The sequence below is a fragment of the Dermochelys coriacea genome, chromosome 16, assembly GCF_009764565.3.
Source record: "Dermochelys coriacea isolate rDerCor1 chromosome 16, rDerCor1.pri.v4, whole genome shotgun sequence".
NCBI classification, from domain to species: Eukaryota; Metazoa; Chordata; order Testudines; family Dermochelyidae; genus Dermochelys; species Dermochelys coriacea.
In genome coordinates this window covers 13,769,963-13,786,880 of record NC_050083.1, presented here as the reverse complement: position 1 = coordinate 13,786,880, position 16,918 = coordinate 13,769,963, and positions in this window count along the sequence as shown.

Genomic DNA, 16,918 nt, shown 5'->3' with positions numbered 1-16,918 from the left:
GAAGACAGACATGCGTTACTCTGCTTGGGTTAGCACGCTAAAAATAGCAGTATGGCCACGGGCAGTGGCTCAGACTAGCCGCCCAATACAATCCCCGTGAGGATGTGTTCAGGTGGCCAGCCGATGTCGCCACAGCCCTACGGCTATTTTTAGCCCACTAACTTGAGCAGAGCTAGCACGTGCTGGGAATTACACTTCCAGCTCGGTCAGACATACCCTGAGTGTCAGCTAGAAATTGCTCCCCAGCTCAGGCCTCCCCTGCAGTGCTCCAGGAGCTCCCGACACTTCTCGTCTCACTTTGTTCGAATGCCACAAGTATCTGCCCACAGTGAAATGCTGGGAATTTGACCCAAATTCCAACCCAATGGCCCTGGAAGGAGTCGTGTCACGGACGGCTGAGAAACAGGGCCTGGGAATGAATGCGGAGAGCCTGAGGCCCCAGCATGGCCACGATACATAATGGAAGGTCTGAGGGACACTGCAGAGCAGAGGGGCTGGAACCAGAATCCCAGCTCTATAAAACCCAACGCCTTCCTAAATTCAGATCCAGGTTGGAACTTCACAGCCAGGGCCTGTGTATTACGGGCCTGACCCCGAGCCTCAAATCTGTCACCTTGGGTCTTCTTGGCTTGGGCCTACCTCACTTGCTGGGGAGTTCCCACCCTCCTCTTCCGTCTACCATCTGCCCTCATGCCCCTGGCCATGAGTCCCTACGGCAGAGCAGGGCATGGAGAGGAGGAATTGGGCGCAGAGTGATCCCAGCCTGGGAGAGAATCCTGGAGAACGTGAGTGGTGAATATGGAGAGAGATCTCCATGCAGGCACCATATCGCTCATGCGCGAGCCCCCACAAGGGACCGCTTGGGGCTGGATCTCCAGCACCCGGGTGGCTCACAGGCTGAGCCAGTCTCCCACAGCCACTCTCACCTCTAGCAGCGAGACCAGAGGCAGAGCCACTCTCGGCCCAGTTCCCCTCTGGCAGATGGGGCAGCCCAACGGCAAGGCTGGCCCTGGAGCGGAGACGGAGACCCACCCCACCCCCCAAATTGGCAGCTCTAGCAGGCGGTTGGAGGGGCGCGTTCCCCAGGGCTGCAGCAGCGGCTGGAGGTGGATGGATAAGCTCGGTAACAGCCACCTGACCAGTCCCAGAGCCAAGCGAAGGCTGTTCACTGACAACCGCCTGGCCTTCCCCTTGTCCTGATGCCAACAAAAGGCCAGTGGAACAATGGACTGCTGGGTAGGAGGGGGAACCATCTCAGGGGAACAGGGCCGGGTGAGTATTTGTTTAGCCTGTGGAAGGGAGGAGGAGGAGAGGAAACCGACTTTCAAAGTATTTCACCCTTTGTTAACCCTTCCCAGTCCCCCCCCCATGCATTCCACACACACAGACTCACAGGGGGGTCCTGGCCAGGGAGGAATCAAGGCTTCAAGAGCGGCTCCTGTTACAGAGCTGCCTTCCAAGAAGCTCACAGCAGCCTGTTCCTTCCAAGCTAAGTTCACCCTGGGGGGGACACTGAATTCCCCACTGCCGCCCCCCACCCTGCTGCTGGCCTCTCCCAGGGCAGAGAGACGGAAAACCACAAGCTGTAGGAGGGAGAGAGAGAAAAGATTAATTCTGTTATCGGGGCTTATCCATAACGCGAAAGTACGGAAGGACTTCATGGCACAACTTTAGGGAGTCATTAGGGAGTCGGCGTACTGCTGTGTATTTGTCTCCCCTGGGGAACGAGGCTTGAACATTGAGGTTTCATTTTTGTAACCTGTTTGTTAGATCTATTTCCAAATGTGAGCCTTCTGAAAAGGACGTGGCTAGAGAAGCAGGCAGCAGAGGTCACACCGGCTGTGCATTGCCAGGGCTGTATGCCCCGGGGGGCCCAGGGTTGGGACTGCAGGTGTTCTGGCATGTGGGATCCAGGACTTGAATAGTCGGGGCAGGGGCTGCCTGTCCGGATGAGCGGACAGACATCACATCACAGATCCTGAAATCTGTTGGCCATACAGCAGGTTCCAGGGCCTAATTCTCCAGGCTCCTGCACCTCGTGTTTCAGAGTAGCAGCCGTATTAGTCTGTATTCGCAAAAAAGAAAAGGAGGACTTGTGGCACCTTAGAGACTAACAAATTTATTTGAGCATAAGCTTTCATGAGCCTCCGATGAAGTGAGCTGTAGCTCATGAAAGCTTATGCTCAAATAAATTTGTTAGTCTCTAAGGTGCCACAAGTCCACCTTTTCTTTTTTGCACCTTGTGTTGTCACACACCCCTATGACTAGTGGAGGCAAAGGAAGTGTAAGTTATCACAGCAGTGCTTTGCTCCCACTTTGCATTAGCGTAAATGAGGGCACAAAGTGCCAGGCAATGGAGACTCAGGTCCACTGTATTCACATGAGAGAATGACCAAGTCCAAACCTGGCTTGCTGCATGACCCCAAGCATGTCATTTTAAAAACTCTGTGCCTCAGTTTCCCCATCTGTAACATGGGAATAATAGTTGCCTGTCTCACAGGCATTGATGAAAGTAGAGCCAGATGAATGATGTAAAAAGATTTCTGGGGATATTTGTTTGGCGTTTAAACGAATTCCCAATGTCATGTTCACATCCCTTTTCCATGAATATTCCAGCCTATGCATGAGAATGTTCACAGACCGCCATGAATTTTAAACAAACATTGGTGAGCGTTCACAGGAAGTGAACTTACAATTCATGATCGCGACTCTTCTCATTGGAAACCTGAGTCCAAGAGTTACGTTCACCACTCAGGGACACAGAAACATTCCATGTGATATACCTGACCAATAAAAAAAATACCAACAGACCTCACACGCTGAATACCAGATACTCACAACGATCTATCCGGGAACAATGAATGGATCCAGAATGAGTCACACCAGGGCGAGCTCAGCGCTGCCATACCTGCAGCTGCAAGAGGCTCCCATGTCAGTGGGGACCCAACTCACAAGGGACAGGTGGAAAGGAGAGTGGGACATTTACCACTCATACTTCCTGCCATGGGGCACAAGCTACTTTATGCTGACTGAGCACTCTGTGGAGATAAACCAGGGAGAGTTCTCATACCAGCTTTGGGCCCATTCCCTACTGACCCCAAGCTATAGTTCCCAAATCTTTCCCATCTAGCTCCATGGAGCTGTTTGAAGTACACCATACACTGAACACCGGGCTGGGCAGCTGGAACGGCCAATTGACGACTTTGTAGGGGGCCTCAGAGTAGTTTGAGCCATTCCTGATTCAGTGACTCGTTTCGAATAATGGAGCACTTGAGAAAATCACCATCTGCTCAAGGACAATTCACAACCAGAGGAAGAGGTGAAGTTCAACAAATGCATTATTTGCCCAGCTCTGGCACTCAGCACTGCATCATTGCTTGTACCGTGCTTTGGAGGTGATTTGAATGCGATAGGATGATCTGTGACAAGCGAACCTTACAAAGTTTAGAGGTATGTTTTGGGTAAGCACCCAGAAGCTCAGCTGCTCCTCAAAACACTCTAAGCCTCTCGATTCTACTAAATGTGGCAGAAAAACAAAACCTCCCTAGATATGGCTTGCTCTCTCGTGAGATTTGAGATTTCCGGTGCTTCCTGCTTCCAGCTAGAAACACCATGAAAACAGGGCACACCTTGCATTTTAGTGCTCAAAGACTTAGGAGGAAACCAAGAGATGCTGCTGCAAAAATGAAAAAATAAGGTCAACGATTTCAAACATGGGCACCTAAATCCAGACCTGGGCACCTAACTCCAAGGAGACATTTTCAGAAGCACTAATTCACAGAGTTTAAAGCCAGAAGAGATATTAAATGATCTAGTCTGATCTAGTGTCTACCACAAGCCATTACATTTGCCCCAGTTACCCCTGCGTTGAGCCCAATCACTTGTTTTTGACTAAAGCTGATCTTCTAGGAAAGGCATCCAGTCTTGATTTGAAGATGTTAAGACCTGAAGAATCCACCTGGGAGTTTGCTCCTCTGGTTAATCACCTTCACCATTTTAAAAAACTGTGCCTAATTTCTCATTTTGATTTGTCTGGCTTTGATTTGAATGTCTACACAGCCCAAGCGTGTCGGCCCTGGGCTGGGAGGCTTGCTGAAACAGGCTGTGTAGCCATACCTTTGAAGTCTCTCACTGTCAGGCATTTTCTCCAGCTCTCAAAGCTTAGTTTGTGGCTCTTGTCTGCACCCTCTCCCATATTTTAACATCCTTTTTGAAACTTGAGCCCCAGAGCTGGACACAGTATTCCAGTATCAATCTCACACGCGGTATACAGTGGTAAAATCACCTCCCTATCCCCTCCTCCGTGTTTATACGGCCAAGGATCACACTAGCCCTTTTTGCCACGGCATCGCTCGGGGAGCTCATGTTCAGTTACTTTCCATTAGGACCCCTAAATCCTTTGCAGAGTCACTGGATACTGCCCCCACTCTGCAGTCATGGCTTGCGCTCCTTGTTCCTCAATATGTAGCATTCCAGCATCCTGTGTGTCACCCACACATTTTAGCAGTGGTTTTCTGTTTACTTCTAGATCATGGATGAAAATGCTGAATAGCATATGACCTACTACCAATCCCCACGAAACCCCACTAGAAACACAACCATTCAATGACGATTCCCCACTGACAGCTACTTTTTGAGATTTGCCAGTGTTCTTAATCAATTTACCGGGTGCTGTATTGATACTGTATAGTGCTAATTTTTCAAGCAGAATGTTGTGCGGTACTAAGTCAAATGCCTTACAAAAGGCAGCGCATATCACATCAATGCAGTTACCTTTATTAACCAAACTCGTAATCTCAACAAAGAATGACATCCAGTTCGTTTGAGAAGATATTTTCCATAAAAACCATGTTGACCAGCATTATATTCCTATCCGTTAATTGTTTATCAATTGAATCCTGTACCCACTTTTCCATTATTTTGTCCAGGACTGATGTCAGGCTAATTGGCCTTTAGTGAGCGTGGTCTTCCCACTTGCCCTTTTTGAATATTGGCACAACATTAGCACCCTTCTACTCTTTTGGAATTTTCCTGGTACTCCAAGATTTATTAAAAATTAACATGTCAGAGTGCCTGAGATCTCCTCGGCAAACTCTTTTAGGACTCTTAGGTGCAAGCTATCCAGGCCTGCTGACTTGTAAATGTTTATCAGTAGTAGATGTTTTTTAACATTCGCCGTAGTTAATGAGCTGGAAAGTCCTCATCACCCTCATGTGATATAAATACATCATCCTACTCTTTTCCAAATGCAAAAATATGTATTGAACCTTTTTGGCTTTTCTGCCTCATTAACAAAAATTTTAGCACCCACAACTTCAATGAACCACTCAGCACCCCTAAAAATCAGGCCACTTCTTTAAGTGCTTAAGGTCCTGTCTAAACTATGGAAATTGTCTCTGGTGTAACAAGTAGCTACATCTGTGCCAACCCCTAATGTACACACGCTGTGCTGATGCAAAATGGGACTTGCACAGGGTAATAGCCAATCTAACACCAGTGCAACACATTTACTCAGTACAGAACTTCCCAATACAGATAAATCCTTACTTCAGGCAGCAATGGCTCTTTCGAACCTCAGAAACAGGCCAGCTTATGGTTTGAACTATGGGAGCAAGTCCAGTTCTTCCCTCTCTCCCAGTTACATCCTTCTAGACAATTGTATGATCCATGTGCTTTAGCCAACAGGGCGATGAATAGCAGCTTCAATCTCAAACCAGCACCTCCCATCCCCAATACACCTCAGAGCTCCTAGGCTGGGAAACCTCATGATGGTGTTCCCTATATGGTAGACCAAAGGTCCCTAGTCCTACCCAGGAATCCACTGCATTCTTAGGGGACTCTCCACCCTTGAGCCCACTATGGGGTCCACTGGAGTTGCACCAGGGATGAATCTGGCCCATTTTTTCTAAATGAAGGGTTTTCCATGGACACGGCATGGCTCAGGGAGCAGCCTTCATTACTATAATGGACGGAAGGAATCAGTCTCCAATAGCTATTATCAGGCTGGAGTTTTCCCTTCCCGAGACGTGATGCCTCTGCTGGTTCCTGTGCTGTGTGTGTAAAAAAGGCAGTACATGCCCTGGTTAGCAATGTAGCTACCAGTATGTTTGGATTTTACAGGATCTACAGGAAACAAGATACTGTAGCAAACTTCAGAGTAGCAGCCGTGTTAGTCTGTATTCACAAAAAGAAAAGGAGGACTTGTGGCACCTTAGAGACTAACAAATTTATTTGAGCATAAGCTTTCGTGAGCTACAACTCACTTCATTGGAGCTTATGCTCAAATAAATGTGTTAGTCTCTAAGGTGCCACAAGTCCTCCTTTTCTTTTCGCGAATACAGACTAACACGGCTGCTACTCTGAAACCTGTCATTATGCAAGGCACTGAATTTAGCCGTATGGAGTGGAAATCTATCAACTTCATGAAAAAACTTGTATGCATCCGATGAAGTGAGCTGTAGCTCACAAAAGCTTATGCTCAAATAAATGTGTTAGTCTCTAAGGTGTCACAAGTCCTCCTTTTCTTGTAGCAAACTTATCAGGCTAAATGGAAGACAACGGTGGAAGACATGGTGGAAGACAACGGAGTAGCCATGGGGTGGGATTCTCTCTAACATGTTTATTGCCCGACCAAGTTTACTCCAATGCACCTGCTGTTATAACGCTCTTAGCGAACAAGGTGGAATTAAAGAGAGAGAGAGAGAGAGAGAGAGAGAAAGAAAGAAAGAAAGAAAGAAAGAAAGAAAGAAAGAAAGAAAGAAAGACAGGTGATGGCAAAATGCTGGGACTCAAGGACCCCTTAATACAGTGACCCCAGGAGGTGTTATTCTGCAGCAGCCCCCGTGTCACGGTGATGAGTCCATCCTACAGCAGGGAACACCGCAATGCTGCAGCTCCAGCAGCTCACTGAGGCCAGGATCCTCAGGAGCTGAGGCTCCAACCTGCAGTGAGCACCCACGCCATCATAAGCCTATATGCTGTGGCTTCATAGTATCCCCTTGGCATGGTATCCCTCATGCCCTGTGACTCCCCACTACAGGGAGCACCGTGGCACGGTACCCCCCATGCTGCAGTACCCCATCCCCATCGGCTTTGATGCCTGGCCCGTTATCGCCATGGTTCCATGCATTAGTAACCGCCCTCCCCCCCAGCCGTGCTGCACCACATCTCTGGTGGGGAGGCCCAGTGCTGCAGTGGATTCAGGCTGCCGTGCCCTTCCAGCCAGGCAAAGCCCTGTAGCAGCCGTTTCGCAGCATGTTGGCCCCGTGAAGCCAGGGAAGAAGGGTAATAATTTGCAACACCCAGCGAGGAATGCTACAAAGAGAAAGTGTCTGGGGAAAGGCCCGAGCAGCAAACCCAGGCAGGCAGACAGCAAAAGGAGGAGGGAGAGAAGCAGAGGAACTGAAGCGAGGGATGGAAAGAGAGAAGCGAAAGGGAGATGGTGACAGAGGAAGAAATGGAAGCAGAGGAGAGCGAGGGAGCAGAAGCACAAGCGTGAGCAGAAATCTGTTGCCCAGGATGTGTGCTTAGCTGTCAGCCGTCTCTGATTAACATGCTGCCTTCCAGCTCCAAACCGGCTGCGTTCCTGGCAAAAAAAAGCCCCCCCCACCCCACCCCCGGGCTTCCTGACGTGGGTGGGGCTTGCTGAAAGGTTACATTTGCACAATGTGCCTCTGGAAAACAGTGCCAGGGGTTGCGGGCGGGGGAGGGTGAGCGAGCACGAGAGAAGGCAGCTCCATTCTGCTGTGCCTGTGTAATGGAAAAAACCCTCGGGGGGACGCGCAGGAAAATATCAAGTTACACTCAACCAGCACCATGCCCGCTTCCAAGCAGCTGGTTCTGCTGAGAGAGCGGGAAGAGAGAGCGGCTGCCCCGCCAGGGGTGCCAGGGGTCTGCAAGCTGGCGGGGTGGGAGGGTGCAGAGGAAAAAGGGGAGGGAGGGAACAGGCAGATAGGCGGAGTGAGTGGGGACAGCAGCAGATGAGTGGGCCAAGGGAGAGAGATGGGCTGTGGGTTGTAATACTTTGGTCTAATTTCAGTGGCTGGGTTTGATGAGCAGGTGCTGAGTGGTGTTGGTGGCCTGTGATATACAGGAGGTCAAACCAGGTCAGCTGGAGGTCCCTTCTGGCCTTAAACTCTATCACTGTATGACTATGACTATGAGAGAGAGAGAGAAAGTGAGGCACCCAAACAACCTTAACTCTGCCCTGCAGTGACACCAATAGAAAAAAATGAACCCCGTCCTCCACTTGCATCTTTAAAATTGAGTTTTCTCCCTTCTGGAAGCACAAACACTAAGATGCATTAGTCAGGACCACACAGCTACTGCATGAGGGGCAGCGTTGAGGGTGTGTGGCTACATTTCCGTATCTTGACATGGCTGGGTTTCGATTAAGCTTAACCTTCTCTCTGAAGTTTCTGGGTTTATGATGCTTGGTTTGGAGATAGTTACAAAACCCCACCATGCTTTTTACCCTTAATTACTGCTAGATCCTCCTCCACCTTAACCCCAGTTGAATGTAAATTTTTGGTTAGGGAATATTAAACAAAGATCTTGAAGAAACAAACCTTTTCTCTTCTTGCAACAATGCCTGCAATGCTGGTAGAAGACACTGTGCCAGGAAAGTCCAGCTACTCCAATATCTACTAGCTCATGATATCAGCACCCAGCCCCACTGCTTCAGTTGAAGAGGTTCAGTCACTTTTTCCACCATCGGTTTTACACAGAAACAGGGCAGGGTCCTACAGTCATGGCCTGATTTGCTACTGAAGCAGCAGTTTGGGATGCAGCATGCTCTTTGCAAGAGAACCCCCAGACCTACCACGTTTTATTCATTGCCAGAGAGACCACCCTGCTTTGGGCCAGCTTTCAAAGTATCTTTTCCCTCGCAGTGAACGATTTTGCAATGCAAAGCTACTGCAAATCTACCTGGCTGGTTTTTGAAATCTCCTTCATTAAAACTGTTACAACTTGACTGCCCTGCTGGACTGTTGGGGGCATTGACTGTTTTCCACATAAAGAAAGAACCCAATTTTTGTGGGAGAAGGGATGTATAAACTTTCCCATCCATTTCAAGTTCTCTCTGGCTGACACTTGGCATAAAGTTTAGTGGAGTTTGCTGGTGGGATTTTCCAAAGGAGACCATAGGCTTTAGCAGCCCAACTGCCATTGACTCATAATATGATTTAGGTACCCAACTCCCAGAGTCTCCTTTGCAAACCCTCTCCTTAATCATTTATTAGTTACCAAACATAATGACAGGTTTCAGAGTAGTAGCCGTGTTAGTCTGTATTCGCAAAAAGAAAAGGAGTACTTGTGGCACCTTAGAGAGTAAAATTTATTTGAGCATAAGCTTTTGTGAGCTACAGCTCACTTCATCAGATGCATCTGATTAAGTGAGCTGTAGCTCACGAAAGCTTATGCTCAAATATATTTGTTAGTCTTTAAGGTGCCACAAGTCCTCCTTTTCTAGTTACCAAACATAAGTCATGTCCCATGTAAACCAGAGTAACTCCTCCAAAGCTAATGGCCTCACGCTGGGTTGACACCAAGGTGACTGACAGCAGAATCTGTCCCATAACAAAAGTTTCAAAAGCAGAGTTTGGCTCACCAAGCTTCAACGTCCCAGATATTTTTTCTGCCGAACAGTAGATCATGGGAGAACTGCCTCCACCTCCCGAACGGGTGCACAGTCATAGCCTCATGCATAGCACATCCTTAGTGGCAGTTCTCTGTGGAACCCGTAGAGCAATGCTGCTCTGGAACGTGATGCCAATGCTGCTGGTTTCCATGTACCACTGCGATGCTGGCGACTTAGCACCAGATATCAGCTCACTCTCTGTTCTTGCACATTTTTGCAGCTGCAGGTAAATGCCCCTGCATTTTTCCCTGTCGGTGAATAGCCGGTGCAAAATGTGGGTGCCATTATTTGCAGGTGCAAAACTGTGCCCACAAAAGAGGAAGGCCATGTGTTCAAATCAGGCCCTCAGAGTTCACAGACAGGGGGAGAGACCCAGAATGGATTATCTGGAAGAGCTGAAGTGAAGAGAATGCCAGCTGACCCCCTCTGCATGCATCGCAATGGACACAGCTTTGATGCAAGGTACAACTTGGGGGAGGGTGGGGGATCTGCATTCAACAGCAAAAGACATTCAGCTGTACTGCATGGGAGCCACTGGCCAGAGCATGTTCCTAGCACTTGCCCCTCTTTGGAGGGGCTCAGCGCTCTGCCAGATCAGGCCCATTCCCCTTCCTCTCCGTATCCATGGATTGCACTACAGGCATTCGACTTGCAAAGACATTACCCCTAACTCATGGCTCCTGCATGCTACAGCTCTGCTATCATACTGACTTCACAAAGCTCTCCCATCGTATCTCTGGTCCATGGAGAATGGAAGGGATGGACCAGAAATTGTCAAGCCATATGATCAAGGGATATTTTTATTCACAATGCGCCATCTCCTGAGCTCCTTATTCTGTTATTATTTATTTAGTCGTTGACTTCAGTGGGATCTGGCTCAGCAATGGCTGATTAAAAAGGAAGGAAGAACCTCAAGATTTGACCTCAAGGTTTTGCTGGAAATGGTTTAACTCAAGGCCTTATGTATAGTATTCTTGCCCCTGCATTCGTATATTCATTTTAAATTATTCCACCTCTCGCTGTGCCATTGTCTATGAATACCACACACAATAATCCTTATCCAGGATCCAGTTTCTCCAGCCAGCCCTAGCAGACAAATGAAAAACACTCTCAATTTCAGTGGTTGACTGAAGTCCAAAGTTGCACATGATTTTCTTCTTCTCTGCGTTCTTTGGGGGCATGTGGTGTAGCGTTTGGAGCAGTAGCCTGAAAGTCATATTTTTGTGTTCTACACCCAGCCATCCTCCTGTCTCGCTGTAAGCTATCTGGCTTGCTCTGTGCCAGAGTTTGCCCACTCCAGGATAATATCACCTAACTTGCAGGTAGGTTGGGAAGATTAATTAATGTTTGTGTTTCATTTTGCAATCCTCAGATGAGAGGGCCGATTAGAAGTACAAAGTTTGATAATAGGTTATGTTATAACATTGACAACAGATTGTTGTTCTGGAGATCTTTTGTGTATTAATTTTTATTGCAAATGCCCCCGGAGGCGACAGTCAGTGCAACACACAATTGTAAAAAAATGAATACACTATTAAATAATTATGAAGTTACCAGCTCTGTGGCATATTGCTAGCTAGATGGCACCTTCCTTTACTACAGTCACCTTGTGGACAAAACAGGAAGTCCCTTCCTTATTCACCATCTATTATCCCATCTATTGAACGTCCAGCTTTTCCTTGGTCTCAGGACACACATGCAGCTGTTGCTACCATGACTTCAAGTAGGTCATGTCATAGACAGTTATGTGATAAAATATCATCGGTTTTTCCCCACATAAGGTAAAATCACATTGGTGTGAATACAAGATGTCATGTGAATAAAAGTTGGAGAATGAAACTGACACTGGAGAAGAGCTTTGCTTAAAGCTCTTGAGTTTCATGATACCCTCTGGGTTGGCAGTAACTTCTTTGTCCTTGTTGGCCAGCACTGCAGGGAACAGTTGTTTTTCTGTGTCTCCCTTCTCACTGTTTCCAAGCATTTTCTTTCATGATGGGTCTGGTTCCCCTTACTGATCACCTCTGTCATCCTTGTTCTTAGTGGGTTGTTCCAAAGTACCTAAGGGATTTAGATGCCCAACTCATTGAAAATCAATGGAAGTTGGGTGCCCAATTCCTTTAAACACCACTGAAAATTTCATCCATTGCCTCAGGGTCAAATCCTGAAGTCCTTACTCATGGCTAGACTGTGCAATTCTGCCTCACCGCAGTGGGCACTTCCTCACACGACCGTCAGTGGAGCTGCTTGTCTGAGTGCTAACCAGCAGGAATGAGGGTACTCCAGTCACACCATCACTATGTACTCTCCCCTTAAGCAAATTCCCATTATATTTCAGAGATGGTTTCTTGAGTAAGGGTTGAGCAAATGCTGAGTGACCCTTGGAACTGGCCTGCTGGCCTTCAATGGGAAATCTGTCCAAACAAGGTCCTACCACAAATGGAGCAAGAATTTCAGGATTTGGTTGGGTGTTTACTGAGACTGTGTTTTCCTGTACATTTTGTACAGCCCCAAGCACACTGACAGTACCCAACGTATACGTGACAAGAGACATCATACTAAGATGTTTATTTTAAAGTTCAAATCTTGTCACCACTTCATGTCTTTTCCTCTTTTATAATCACACTAACAGTCAATGTGGCAGCGTTCAGAAACTCCAGCCTCCTGGGTTGGTAGGCACAGACACATGGCGAGCGATGGTCCCTGTCCCAGACAGCTCACGATTTAATGGACTTGTTTGTGAGTGTTAAAGCCAGAGGTTCAAGTCTTGTCTGGCTTTTTCCTCTGTTTATTTTTTTCTGGACGTGGTAGTAATGTTGGGTTATTTCTAGATCTTTCCTTGTTTCCCTTGCAAGGTTACTGGTTCCACTGACTTCCGATATCTCTCCTTTTCCACATTCAGGAGATTACCAAACACAATCGCTTCTTCCTGTACAACATCTCCAAAATCTCCTGTACTCTCTGTCCTTCTGCCTTATAACCCTTGCCCACACTCCAGCCATCTCTCCTCTAGACGTTGCAAACTCTCCTGATTCCCAGGTTGTGTCTCTGCAACCTGTCCAGATCCCTGCTACCAAAACCACCTTCTTTGCTCGCTGCTCCGAGCCCCTCTTTGAAACCTCCATTGGACCCCTCTCCACTTCCAACTCAAATTTATCAACTTGCTGTCTTTGGCTTTTTCCTACTCTTGTATCTCTGCTTGCTTCATTGTCAATGGGAATTAGGGTAACGTTTTCAAAAGCACTTAAGTAACTTAGGAGCCTAAAGTCGATGGGATTTCAGGCCCCAAATCAAATAGGCGCATTGGAAATGTTACCCTTGATCTATTAAGTACCTCAGGTTCCCATCTATACAGTGGGGATATCAGCACTGCCCTGCCTCAAGGGGAGCTGTGAGGATAAATCCAGCACTGGCTGTGAGGCGCTCAGGTACCACGGGGACAATGATCATAGAATCAGAGAGGAAGAGTGAGAAGCCAGGCCTGTATGTAGGACAAGTGGATAGCTGAACTCAGACTTGCATCTTGGAAAGTCCAAGTCAAACATCAGGATTTGCCTGTGAGTTTTGGATATTTTGATTTTCATTTTAGGTGATAAAGAAGCTCACATAAAATAATAACAAATAGAGTGTGGAGTGACTCCTGTCATGTGGTGGGGTATTAACTCAGTACCCACAACCTGTGGCAGGGAAGTGGAGCCAGCAAAGAAAGTCTAGTCCCTAAGGGTATGTCTACACTACCTGCTAGATCGGCAGGTAGCAATTGATCCAGCGGGGATCGATTTATCATGTCTAGTCTTGACATGATAAAATCGACCCCCGAGCGCTGTCCCATCGACTCCTGCACTCCAGCTCAGCGAGAGGTGCAGGCAGAGTCAATGGGGGAGCGGCAGCAGTCAACTCACTGTGGTGAAGGCACCACGGTAAGTCGATCTAAGTACGTCGACTTCAGCTATGTTATTCATGTAACTGATGTTGCGTAACTTAGATTGATCGCCCCCGCCCTCCCCAGTGTAGACCAAGGCTTAGTTACTAGTATTCCTTTGAGCTGCGCTTTTGTTCAGTAATTTCCCATGTTTATCAGGAATGTATAGAAAGAACTGGACGAATCAGTGTTTTGTAGAAGGTCACATAAGATACATTAAGAGCCACAGAACAACTATTTTTAGTAATGGATGGAAATCACTATGCATCTCAGGCATTGGACTAGGACTCCAGACACCTGGGTTCTGTTCCTGGCTCTGCCACCGAGCTGCAGGGTGACCTTGGGCAACTCACGTCCCCTCTCTTTGCCCATTTCCCCTCCAACCCTTTGTCTGGCTTGTCTATTTAGATTAGCTCTTTATTAAGTATTGTTATTTATTTGTATTGCGGTAACACCTAGAGATTAGGGGCACATTGTGCTAGGCACTGTGCCCTTTACTGTGTGTCTGTACAACACCGAACACAACAGGACCCTGATTTCATTTAGGGCCTCTAAGTGCTACCATCATACAAATTAATAATAATATGTATAATACTGGGCCAAATTTATCCCTGGTCTCACTCCACTGGAGTCACCAAGGTTGACTTTGCCCCATTATAGTCTTAAAAACAACCTTTTCCAAATACCAATACTTTTAAAAGTGACTTGTACCAGGTTACAGGGCAAGTCAGTGCCAGAGACAGAAACCAGGAATCCTGGCTCCCAGTGTCCTGCTTTAAGCTCAAAACCTTGCTTCCTGGAGCTCGGATGGAGCCGTTCCACACCTAGCCAACGACCTGCAATGCACAGGGTGTATGTTAGGGAAATGAGGACTAGCTTAGCTGACTGGCCTTCGCCAAGCCAGCCCTTGTTGCCAAGTAGTCAGAGCACCGGACAGCACCAGGCCGCAGCCAGACAAGCCGTCTGGCAGGTCCCATTTGGAGGGAGGGTCTGCCTTAACTGCCATGCGAACACAAAAAGACAAGGGAAAGTAAGCAGTGGACTCGGCAATGAAAGCAGCAACGGCTCTCAGAACAGCAGTGAGTGCACTGGGCTCTCCAGCCCCATCATTCTCATTTATATGCAAGCACAAACGCAGCAGCGCCTCAGGGGCCTGGCCTGCCTAACCCCAGGGATGGAATGGCTCTGGGCGAACACCTGGTGCAACCTGGAACCAAGTCCCACCAATGCACGCAGAGCAGTGATTCCACCAGCTGACAGAGCTGCAGAGGGAGAGGGAGATCTGCATCCCCGAGACATCAATAACCCCGCCACTCCCTCAGTTAGCAAACACCAAAATACAGTGGAGGCCATATTCTGTTGGGAGTTCACACTAAAGCAGCCCAACATGGGGGGAGGTGTGGGGGAGAAGTAAACAGGAAAGGGAAGGCAATAACAGCAAGCCTGAGCATCCAACCAGTTCAATAGTTGTCTGCAGAGAAAGCACGGCACTGCCAGGTCCCAGTCCTGCTCCTTGCCCCCTAGAAACTCCAGGACCACTGCTGCTTCACTCAGCAGCTGATTTACAAGAAGCTGAGCTGTCTGCTGCTGCTGGGAACTAGAGATGCACTGTTCTGTTTGCATAGCATGTGCACAAAGTGCTGAATATATAAACTTCCGGTGTTCTGCTTCCCGCCCCAACACTTAGCTGTTAAAAAAAAAAAAGTAGCTCAGACACCTTCCCCCAGAGGGTTTTTTCCCTGAGATGGGGCTGATTAGACTTTTTTTTTTCCCCCTTCAAATTTTCCCTAGACCTAGAGGACATGGTGGAGTGACAGGAGGGACAGAGCTGAAACCCGATTGCAGCCGATTTTCCCGAGATTACTCCAGATGTTCTAAGCACGCATGAAAACCCCCCACCCAATCCCACTTTCCTAGCAAGCTCAGCCTGATCACCGTGAAGAATCCCCATTAGGACTGGGTTATTTTAACGGCATGCTACCGGAAATTGAATGTTAAGATCTCCTGCCCCCATCGATATGGCAATACAAAAATAAAATAACTCAAAATTGCAAAAATTTCCACTTCCTCCCCCAAGGATCTCAAAGCACATTACAAGATAGAAGTCACACAACAATCCTTGTGAAGTAGACCGGGGAGATGTAAGGATCATTGCATCCCATCTCTGAAAGGCAGGCAACTCTGGGGCGAGACACGACAGCTGTTTAAGAGCTGCACAGCTGCACAATACAGTGGGTTAGGCCACCAAGTGAAGAAAAAACCCTGAACAGCCCAGTGCAATTTAGATACCTGGGTCAACATTCCCTAATCTCCTGGAGAAGTACCATGAGAGCTGTGATGATGGTAAGTTGTCAGCCCTTGGGTTTAATGTCTCCCGTGAAACAAGCACATATTGCACCAACATGCCAGGAAGGACCTATTTTGTTTGGTCAGGCTTAGCCCAAATGGCCAGCTAGTCCTCTGCCACTTGAACTGAAGGAGTAATTCCAAGACAGCAGTAGTATGCTGTTACCTTCTTCGTGTGCTAGCCACCACAGAGAAATGCAGAATAATACATTTATGACCATCTACATTTACTTACATCTTTGATTGGACTGTATGGCTCCCCACAAAATGGAGAATTTTTCAGAGCACATAGAACCCTGTTTTTATTACATTTTGATCACTGGATTTCTCTCACCCTGAAGCTTCTCATCTTGGATCTCTCCCGTTAGCAACAATCCTGGCACAGAATATTCAGTAAATCAGGCTGTTCTCAAGAACTAATCATGCAGAGCAGAACTGGGATGCAAAGCATATTGGGTAAGGAGATGCAAATTGCCAGCTAAGCAGTTATTGTAGTAAAGTGCCAACAACATGGTGTTTACATGGGTAAATCCAGCTGAACTCTATGCAACTCACAAAGGAAACAATACCCAGTGATTTCACCTGCAATACCCTCTCAGTGAACCACAAATTCAGGGTCTTGCAGGAGGGATCCTTAACAGCAAGATGAGCCCATGCCCCAGAAATCTACTCACTACAGTATCTGAGCAGCTCCCAGAAGTGCATTAAATAAGAATTGTGGGTATGAAATCCCAGGTAACTATTAGCATATCTTAGGCATCCCTCTGTCCTCTGCCACCCATTTCAACCGTTGGCTCATAGAAGGAGAGATTCAGTTCAGCACTTAGGATCTGGGATGAGCACATGATGATGACAATCTCTAACTTCAAGGGCTCCAATAGAAGCGATGATTGGCTCTCTGGAAATGGCTGAGGAGCACAAGAAAAATTCAAGCGAGGGGCTGCTGGTTGCATCTCTCACCGTGGTGAAATGTTACCAGCTACATTTGCTTGGGCTGGCAAAATTTGCACCCA